The sequence below is a fragment of the Urocitellus parryii genome, chromosome Y (genome assembly GCF_045843805.1).
Source record: "Urocitellus parryii isolate mUroPar1 chromosome Y, mUroPar1.hap1, whole genome shotgun sequence".
Classification (NCBI taxonomy): Eukaryota; Metazoa; Chordata; class Mammalia; order Rodentia; family Sciuridae; genus Urocitellus; species Urocitellus parryii.
Window position 1 is genome coordinate 34385591 of NC_135548.1, and position 11291 is coordinate 34396881.

Here is an 11291-nt window from a genome sequence, read left to right on the forward strand (position 1 = left end):
GCCTTAGAAGATACACATATGCCATAAACAGAATATTAGTATAACTATGAGTATTAATACACAGCAGGATTGGACCGAAGGGGAAAGTGAGAAAGATATAATTGGGAATGTGATGAAAGATAACTCTATCAGGGAAGACCTGGGTGGGTGAAGGTTGTCTGCTCTCCCCCCAGCGTCCTCCCTCCCGAGAGGCCGCGTGGAGAGGGAGTTTCTGATGGCCTTGGTGAGTATGCTGGTGGAGCATTTGCCCTGGCCAGAAAGGGAGGGAAAGGAGGCAGCGAGGGCCACCACAAGCACGGGAACGCGTGGAGAGCCTGCGCAGGTGCTGGGCCACAGTGAGCCACTGGTGGCCATGCCAATGTAGCCGCTGTTGCTGCCCCTAGCATGGGCCAGGGGCCCTGTTGACAGGGAGCCGCCGGCTTTGGCTGGCCCTGGGGCGAAGCCGCTGCCCTCCAAGGAGAAGGCCTGGACCAAAAAGCCTCCCCAGCACTAGTCCCCTGCCTCCACCTGGCAGCCGAATCCTGCGCTGGAGACCCAGCAGGCAGTTATAAAAACAGGAAAACTCAACGAATTCAAGTGAGGCCAGTGATTTCAGCGATATGGCAAACTGGCCAACACCAGGAGAGTTAGCATTGAAAAAACCTTTTTGCAATCTCAAAGTGTCATCAGCCAAAGAAATAAGAAGCCAAAAATTACAAAAGAAAAAGAAAAGAAGATTGAAAAGAGGAGTAACGGTGAGATTAAGAAAATTGGGAAACAAAATTAGATGGTCCCATTGAAAATGTCAGTGACGATGAGGCCCAGTCAAGCACTCAAGGAAAGAGAGCCAATAAACACAAGTGGGTATTGCTGCACTTAGATGATGTAAGACCAGAGAGTCAGGAGAGATCTGGATCCCAGAACAGCTCTCAGTGTCAACCTGAAGCAAACAAGTCTTCCCATAATAACAGGAGAAATGACACAGGAAGTTGGAGGCGAGACAGAGAAAAAGAAAAGATAATGATCAGGATAAAGTACACAGTGTGAGGAGTGAGTGGGGTAATATCTGAGGTTCCTTCAGAAGTTGAGGAAGAGGACCAAAATGGGAACAAGATGAGGCAGAAGAAACTCTTGAGTGAACTTTGATTATACATATGGTTAATGACAACATGGTGAAAGGACAGATCAGCCATTTCAAACAGAAATTAATGCTAGTATGATGTATTACTATTATGACAGTATGGGTGTACAGGTGTATCCTGTGGAAGAAGCATTTCTTAAAGAGTATATTAAGCATTGAATTGAATATTATTTCAGTAGAGTAAACTTGGAACATGACTTTTTTGTCAGAGAAAGATAAATGAGCAAGGTTTCTTGCCTATTTCCCTTATTGGCTCTCAGAACAAACTTTAACCTCATTTTAGAGGCCGTAAAGGACAGCACAGAAATAGAAGTTGCAAGTGAGAAAATGAGGAGAAAGAGAACCAGAAAAATGGCCAATCCTGGGCCATTCTCCCAGCATTGTGCCATAGACAAACTTCTCTTGGCTGATGAATTGTCCAAAGTCTGTGCAAGGACAAGCCTTTTGCTCACAGACACTCAGGGTGATGATCTACTGATGCCCTGAATGTCATCTGATGAGGATGTGCAGTAGAGCAAGTGGCTCACTGAAATGCATTGTAAATACTGGAACAAAGCATGCTGTAGAGATGGAAGCCACCAGACTGCCTTCTGTGTTAGAGTGTCCACTATTGACCCCTCGGCTGCATGACAGTGGAGATGACCACCTGAGCCATGACCCAAGACAGAGCTGGGGACCACTGCTGACATTCCAGGAGCTGCCTGCTCTTTCCTGTGTGGCTGGACTGAGATGGCATGTCTACTTTTACTTGAGGGGGAAGCTAATTGTTATCACTGTGGAAATACTTCAAGGTTCTGTCTTTTGTTTCCAGGCATATGTACTTGTGTCCAGGTGAATAAAGCAGAGAAAGAGGACTGTGTAGATTTTCTCAGCTTGACAGGCCTTTGGCTCTTGGTCTTCCCTTTGCCATGGTGAACATTGCATAACTCATGTGTTAAGATGTTTCACATGGACTGTAAGATTTATTAATTGAACATTTAAGGGGTAAGAAATTGAAGAAATAAACAAGGGTATTTTTTTCATTTTTCTTCAAAATGTATTTCTGATACATCAGTATAAGTCCTGCCCATCAGAAAAGCGTTAATGATGGACACTTTAACAAATTTTTATCTCGTATTTCTTTGTCAGCCATGTACTTCTAATGCAGCAAGCAACTTATTTTAAAAAGTTGAATAAATGTGACATTGTTTGTTTGCCTTTTTATTGATTTTGTTTCTTATTTATATATAACTGCAGAATGCATTACAATTCTTATTACATGTATAGAACTCCTTTTCATATCTCTGGTTGTATACATAGTATATTTACACCGATTTCTGTCTGCATATATGTACTTTGGATAATAATATTTGTCACATTAAACCATCATTAATTACCCCATGCCTCCTCCTTTCCCATCCCACATCTTTGCCCAATCTAGAATTTGTCTATTCCTCCAATTCTCCCCCTTCCTATCCCACTATGAATCAGCTTCCTTATATCAAAGAAAACATTTGGGATTTGGTTTTTTAGGATTGGCTAATTTCACTTAGCATTATCTTCTCTAACTCCATCCACTTACCTGCAAATGCCATGATTTTATTCTCTTTTATTTCTGAGTAATATCCCATTGTGTATATATGTCACTTTTTTAACCATTTATCTATTGAAGGGAATCTAGATTAGTTCCACAACTTAGCTATTGTGAATTATGTTGCTATAAACATTGATGTGGCTGTATTCCTGTAAGATGCTGTATTTAAGTCTTTTGGTTATAGATTGAGGAGAGAAATTGCTGGTTCAAATGGTGGTTCCATTTCCAGTTTTCCAAGAAATCTCCATACTGCTTTTAATATTGGCTGTACCAATTTGCATTCCCACCAGCAGTGTTTGAGTGTACCTTTTTTTCCACATCCTCACTAACACTTATATGTTTGTGTGCATAATAGCTGCCATTCTGACTGGAGTGAGATGAAATCTTAGAGTGGTTTTGATTTGCAGTTCTTTAATTGCTAGTGATGATGAACATTTTTTATGTGTTTGTTGATTTTCCTGTTTGCTTGTTTTTTAAAGATATAATGGCTGATTGTAAAGGTTAGATTTATCTTGGTCCAAGATGACAGTTTTAACTAGCTTATGAACAATCATTGGTAAGATGGATAATATAGAAAATTCTTTTCCACAGGATAGTTAATTTAAGTCATTCAAATTGGTGATTCCATTAGCCATTTGTGTTATTAATAAAATTATAAAAACAAAATTATGAAAAAAAGACTCAAGCTGGTTAACTTTATGCTGAAAATTTTTGAATCATAGATCTGTTAAAAGATTTTTATCAGAAGCCAAAAATAGAAATGGTGATATCAAAAAAAGCTCAGTGGAGCACTGTCCTTTCTAATAATGTGTATCTTTGTGATGCATACAGACAGACAAGTGGAGTTTTGAGAATGGTTTAGTACAGAAATACAACTGATAAAAACAGATTTTCTTTTTTTGTGTGGACTGACAGAAACAGAATTCAGGCATATATTAAAAATCTTTAGATGTCAAAATTCTTTAGGCAAGAATTAAGGATGTTGAGCCATTATGCTGCAAATATGTGTGAACCTTTAAGAAAAAAGCAGAATGAACTTTAAGGCAGATGCTGGTGGAGCAAGGGGAAGAGTGAATAAATAAATGGAATCTGAGGCCTGGGGGTCGATCTTTGACTCTAGCAAGGAGAGTTGCAAGTCATAGATTACCCTCTAGGCCTTAAAACCTAACAGAATTTTTATTGCTAGATTTGAATTTGAGACTGGTGAACCTGTCTTACATATAATTTCTTTTTGAAATGGAACATATATATGCTCTAACAGTCCTACTATCATAATTTGAAGGCAAATAATTTGCTTTCTAGATTCATAGATCCACAAGTGGAAAGGAATTTTACCTCAGTTTGGATCATATCCAGAGTGTCACCCATTTAAATCCATTAAATGTTGAGATTATGACTTTTGAGCTTATGATACAGAGATGATGATTTAGAGATGATGATAAAGAGATGAGATTCTGGTTGAGATTTTTGGGGACGTCTGGATTGATATATTCAATATATATTGAATATATTTTGCAAATAAGATGAATTTTAAAAGGCCAGAGGATGACTATAGTAGGCTGGATTGTCAATTCCATAAATATATTTTCTTATCTCAAACCTTGATATGGTAAATTTTAACTTCTTTGAGAAAAGGATCTTTGCATATGTGAAGACATTGAGATTTTTCTATTAAGAAACCATTTGGAATATCTTAGTCTGGCCTAAATCCAACAAAAGTGATATTATATGGGTATGACAGAGGAATCTTTGATATAGCAGAAAATGAGAACATAAAAAGAAGGGAAGATGTGATGTGAACAAAGAGGGATACATAGGTATAGTGTGACTACAATCCAAGAAAGATGAGGAATTTCACCCAAGACATTATCCTAGAGTAAAATTGAAGTTTTTTCCCTTAACTTCAGAGGTGTAGAGTTATCCTCTAGGCACTCAAGCAGGCAGTAGCAGCCTGTTACTTACAGCCCCTATAATTTCCTGTTCCCATTTATTAAATCTTAGGCTTTTCTGCAAGTACATGACTCATATGGAAGTCCTTCTGCCAATCAAGAAAGACAACTTAAAGGAGCTAAAAATTAATATGAAAATCTTGATTGCATGAGGCCTTGATAAATTGCTAACTACATGTGGAATTATATTTTGTAGAGTGACATTGTGTAGCAGAAGCAGCAGAAGCTTTGTTTCTATCTTTTAGTTGAAAACTGTTTCATATTGACTGGCTTTCCTTTAGTCACCAAAGAATAAACAAAGTTCAGAAGCTCAGCCAAATTGACTATCTTTTATCTTTGCCTTTCTTTCTTGAGAATATTTTAAATAAGTCAGTTTATACACACTGGCTTCATTCAAAACTTTCATTCTCTGGATAATTTCACATCTCTTTTCTTCTCAGTGATGCTTAAAATGTGAGGACTCCAGAATCACATTCATATAAACACATGTAAATACCCCAGCCTGCCCTTCCCGCTACAAACCACATGACTACTTCTGTTAGTTTTCCATTGCTGTAATCCACATACCTGAGAAAACAACTTACAAAGAGAAAAGATGTGTTTTGGCTCATGATGTCAGAGGAGTTCATGGTCAGTTGTCTCCATTGCTTTGGTGCCTGTGGTAAGGCAGAACAACATAGCAGGGAGGGTGTGGTTGGAGCTTAAAAAGCAGTTACCTCCAAAACGTAAAGGATCTAAGCAGTACTAAACTGAAAGTGATACGGCTAAGTCTGGAGACAGTTTTGATTGCCATGACTGGGAAGAAGGAGGGCCCTATTGCTGAGGTTGTGAAAACCTCCATTAAAGGAAAATTTCATAGTAAATAGCAGTTTTATTCATTATGTTCTAACTCCTGCTGTCAGCAGCTTGAATCTTTTTTCCCTTTACTTCAGGAACAAAATAAAGCCAGGTGTCAAGAAGCCCAGTCTTTTTTCCACTGTCTCAGGACATCTCATTGCAGAGGTGCAAGGGAGTTTAGGGAAGGAAGTGCCAAGGGGTGAAAAATATGTACTTGGACACGCAGGATATACTGTGAGGAGACCCTGCCCCTGTTGCTCTAGCATGTTCCCAACCCCGCTGGCCTGGGCTCTCTCTGGGATCCTAATGCAGCAGCCAGCGCCCATCCTGGCACCTCAACTTGGCAGGCAGGCAGTACCTCAGAAAGTTCCAGGAGGGGCAAGCCTGGGGGGAAAGATTCCCCAGGCACCCTGAACTGGGCGCAGGTTCCCGGTTGCTCATGGCTCCTGAGGCATCAGGAGCTCCGTGCATGTCCCTCAAGCCCTGAGGTGGAGACTCAAAACTCCTAATGGCAGGAGACACTGCCCAGATGCTGGAGGGTTCTGGAGCCTGCACTAGAGTTTATACACACAGGCTAGAGTTTATACACACAGACTGATGGTGGTGAGGTGGCCCACCTGGGTAGGGGAGCCTTATCTGCCAGTGGCCCCTGCTTTGCATATTCACAAGACTGAGCTCCTCCTCCACTCCTGAAAACAGCAGAGAAAAACTGCATTATTCATAAGGAAGCCTCTCAGGCCCAGGAAGTCCTAGATGATTATTCATGAGGAAGTGTGGCCTGCCAGGAAGGCCTATATGATTATTCGTAAAATTGAGGGATGCAGTTTGGGCTGGAAAAGGCCTCAGGTGCCCAGGTGAGAGGGAGGCATCTACCAGCTCAGGTGAGCACCATCCAGAGCCCAGGTCTCTGGAGAAAGGGCACTTGGGCATTGTTAGTCTGGAGCTCTTCATTTTAACAGTTTTCCACTCTTACTTGAGACTTTAATTTTAAAGTTTTTCCTTAAAGTCCAAAATTTTCTCAGGACAAGCAGAAATGCCAGTCTGAGCAGGGGGCAAAGGGGAGGCTGTAGGTAACATCATAACCATAATGTGTGGAGGAAAATCTCCACACATTACAAGAAGGATATGGTGAAGAAAACAGAAATGCAGTGTGTCACCTGCATCCCACTGTCTAGCAGCTTTAGGATTCATTTTGAGAAGCTATGGGAATGGGCCTGGGTGAGGACTGAGCAGCATAATTAGTCCTGAGGCATGTAGCCAGGGACTCTGCACTAGGAGGAGGTGCCTGTGGAGGTTTGGGCATTTTCTTGACCTGTCCAGGTTCTCTCCAGTCAATGGCATGTTCCCACCAAAACCAGTACTTGCTGCACACCAAGAAATGAGCCACCAGTCCCCCCTGGAATGAACTGCACTCCTCTTTCACCTTAGAGAGGATTTGCCCTCTGTAGAAGTCAGTCATCCAAACAGGCCTTGTTAGCAAGTGTAGTGGGACTCAAGAGTGGCCAATCACCAAAATGCGTCAGGTGTACAGAGCACTCACTGGCTGTGCTCATCTGGTGAAAACTTAAGAAGAGCTTTTTAGTTGTCCCTGAAGGGGTTTTAAATCTTATTAGAATGAGAATCCATGCTTTCCTCTGTGGACTCTGAGTCCCTCAGGTTTTAATCCTGCAGGATGCCTAGCACATGGCAGTTGCCTAGTGAATGCTGAATGAGTAATTGAAGTTGCTTGAAAAAGATCTTTCAAGACCAAGAAGACGTGTGGAACACATGCTGGTAAAATCATTTCCTGCATTTTCATATTTTATCATTGACATAGTCAATCACTAACCCTAACCCAAGCCCTCCTAACTGTTGTCCACAATTCATGATATTATTGGTACAACTGAACCTTCTGTACAAAAAATACAGTTAGACCATATGAGGCTTTAGGAATTTTGACGTTTTTTTTCCATTTTGATTGGTCAGTCTTTCCGAACTAGTGACACATTCATTTTACTTCTTATCCATGTATCCTCAAGAGTAAAAAATGCACACTACCTTGCCTCTCCTCACAATGAAACCTGGGTCAGAACAAGTATTACCCTGTACATATATATTTTCATGTTGGTTGGTACCAATTCTTTACCACAACCCTCAGCATAAATTTGGACTGAAATAGAAATGCAACCTAACCAGACCTCCATCACTAAATCAGTATATGCATGAAAGCATATGACCTAATAAGAATAGTTATGTGTAGCTTCAATGCTATCAATTAAATTACCCATGACATATACTGGTGTTACTTTAGGATAGACCCATGTTTCATGTATGTACAGTCCACAAATTATGAGATATTGAATATATGAGTAACAGTGTACTCAGAAGAGCAATGAAAATGTGCATGTATGTGAACTCTAATGCATATGTTTACAAGTACAATAATAGTAATTTTCACATTTCCTGGAATACACAATCATTTTCTCCTACTCACACATAACCCATTCAATATCAAATAGTTACCCTAAATTTACTGCTGTCACTATACCTAGTTTATGCACAAATCTATATTCTTATAAGATTATATGGGCTTTTGATGTATACTTTACTTATCTTTTGCACATTGGGCTTTAAATTATTTTATATTCAACATGAGATATGTCCATTGAGCCCCCATGTAAAAAAATGTGTAATCTTATGATTGCCTGTACACTAATTCCTGTTTAGGAATATTCATATATGTTGCCCTATTCATTTGTTTTTTGTCCTACTCATGAACATTCTGTTAATCATACATAACTTTTGATAAACGTATAGGATCTCTCAGCAATACCCCCCCCAAAAAAACTTATTAGGCAATACTAAACCTAATATTACCAAAGATTAACAGTTCTTTGGAATCTGTGCCTATATGTGAATATCAGATTCCATGTATATTTAAAATATGTTTACTTTTCCTTTATCAATTTGCATAAAATATATTATGTATTCTTGCTAAGATATCCTCATGCATCAACTAGGTCAAAATCGGTATACATAGAACACAACCTATGTCTTTCCCTATCAAAAACACTAAAATGTTTTAAAAGGTATGATGAAAAATTACATGTTATCTGATATACATATTCATTTCAAAACAATAAAGTTCTGACAAAGAATTAAATTTGAATCCTGAACTTATGCTGATACCAAATTCAAATTTGTGGAAAAATCCAGTATTCTTATGAACTCCCGTGTGTTTTTGAATAAACCATTGAGTATTCAATGGTAATGGTGCCAAAGTGAGAGCCTGAAGCATATATATTTCACCCACGTTGGACCCATTGAACCTGATGCATGAGGCCTGTTGGATATGATGTGGAAAGCCCTCAAGCATGATTTCTATAGATGTAAACAGCTAGACAAGATTGCTCACCACTTCTTGGGCCCTATCTGAATACAAAACCTACCTAGGTGCCTACTTCATTGTTGACATATGCCTATGCCTACATCCTGAAATTTATCTAATTCCCATGAGGTAGAAGCTCTGAAGCACCTTAGGAACTCTCTCTGCTCATCATGACAAAATAAGAGTGGGACTTCATTGACTGCAAGTTATTAAAATGCTGGAGATAACAGATCCAGTATGTTTGAGACTACTGATGATGAAGCTGGGCCAGGAGAGAGTAGGTGTTGGCCAAGAAATATGTATCTCTGGCACTGGCTTCCAAACAATGGCACCAACACAGATGTTATCACACACCTGCACTCCACTGCTCCAGGGCCAGTTGCCAATGGGCTCAAAGTCACTGGCATCTCTGTTATACACTATTTTAATGAAGTCTAGTCAAAAAAATCCACTGTCTGGGTCATAATGAGGGAGCCACAAAAGATCCTAAGGTTCTCCAGTGCTTCCTGGTAATGGGAATTTCCAGAAGTTAGACCTCAGTTTCCAAGGGCACCTCTTCTGCTTGACCTCCTAAAATACCAACAAAATTCATGGCAATACTTCTCTGAGGTCAGTTCCAGAACTCAGTCTCTAATGGGAATCACATCAGAGTTCAAGCTAAGATTGACCCAGTCATCTCTTCCAACCACCATACAAATGACCACAATTCAAACAAAAACACTCCCACATGGCCTTCATCCTCTTCCATATAGGCACTCATAACGTTCTGGCTGAAGTTTCCATACGGGGAGAAGTCCAAGATGGTGTCCAAAGTAAACTCCCATGCCCCTCATTTGCCTAAAATCATGGGGCCTGGACACCCTTCCTGAGAACTAGGATAGATAAAATGGGCCTGCATTTAACTGCTCCATTTCTCAAATTAGAGGCCGTCTGACTGCTGGGAGTAGATTCTTTATGAGTACTAGAGTCATGAAAACAACCAACCACCTATGTACTAGCTGCTGCTGGGATTGGAACAACTTATTTAACACAAAGGATCCCTGTTCTCACTTCATGGAGATCAGGAGAATTACCAGAGGAAGGGGAGAGATTTATCCAAAGTTATTGTTCTTTTGTGTCAGTTTTGTTTTAGATGGACACATGGGATCTTTATTCAGTTACATGGGGTGCTGAGAATCTAAGCCACAGCCTCACACAGGGCCAAGAGGCTGCTTCATACACATCCCTTTATAAATCACATTACCAAAGAGCCACAGGTGAGGCCCCTTTGTTTTCAATTTAAAACTGTTTTCTTGATGCTTCACAAAGGGTTGGTCTGAGGCAAAGACCTTCTTGACATTCAGAGGAACAGAATGATAGGTCAGAAAAAAAGCCTGGGGACAGACATTTCTACAAGATGAACACTATGGCACTCACAGCTCCTGATCTTGCTACTTGGGTTGCTATATAGCCAAGCAGGATTTCTCTACTGTGAGCCTTAACAGTCACAATGATTTCTGAGTTTTCTGAGATGCTTGGCATTTCCTCATTTCCTTTTTCAATCCAGTACATGGCCATGTCCCAGAGCTCGCAGGTGGAACACATCTTGGACACAGAACCATGAGCCCCTTATGGAGAGTGGCCAAAATTCAGGAAGAATATAGGAACTTAGGAACATAGTAGGTGTTGCGCATTTGCAAGGCTAGCAGCAGTTCATTTATAAATTGGCCAGCATGATTGCTGGAAAGCTTTCCACCAGACAGGACACATCCACTGATGCATTCTTTTTTCTACTGTCTATGATCACAGACACAGTGGTATCGATCAACATAGAAACTTTGACATAGAGCTTTCCTGGCATTTGGCAATGTCCACATAAGAAGATACTAAGAAAGAATGACTCTGTCCTCGGTAGATCCAAAGAAGTGAGCCCACTGGGATCCAGGAGGATCCCACACTCAGAGAGTTTCATCACCAAGAAAGTGAGGTGAGGTCACTTCCTTCAAGAAAGGGAATGAGGTCACTGCCTTGGCAACCACTTTGTTCTAACAGATGCTTCCAAGAGTCCCATGAGATGGAGGCTGCCCCATTTTCCTGTGACATTTTTACAAGATGGAAAGGTATATATATATATCATAGTCACCTGGGGTTAAGCTATGCCCACAGGCCTGGTTTGGTCCATCTTTCCTGCATAGAGGAGAGAGAGGCTGATTAAGACACATCCTTTCATCCTGACCAGGTTGTTTGCCATGGAAGATGACTTTTGGTCTCTCAGGTCCTACATAGCTGCCTACATCTCCTCCAGGGATCACTTCTGCTTCTATTTTTGAGGTTCTCAGCAGGTGTCGGATCCCTTACATACCTGTCTTGCAAGATGAACTCTGTCTCTGCTCATATGTAAAATTAGATTGAGGGAACAGTGTATGGTTAGGGTTAACATCATGTTTTATTTTGGTTAGGAGTCAT

The 11291-nt window shown here is 40.5% G+C and overlaps 1 pseudogene; it reads left to right on the forward strand.

Moving 5' to 3' along the window:
• Positions 1–578: 578 nt before the first annotated feature.
• LOC144251189 (la-related protein 1B pseudogene) lies at positions 579–1598 on the forward strand (annotated as a pseudogene).
• The last annotated feature ends 9693 nt before the right edge of the window (positions 1599–11291 follow it).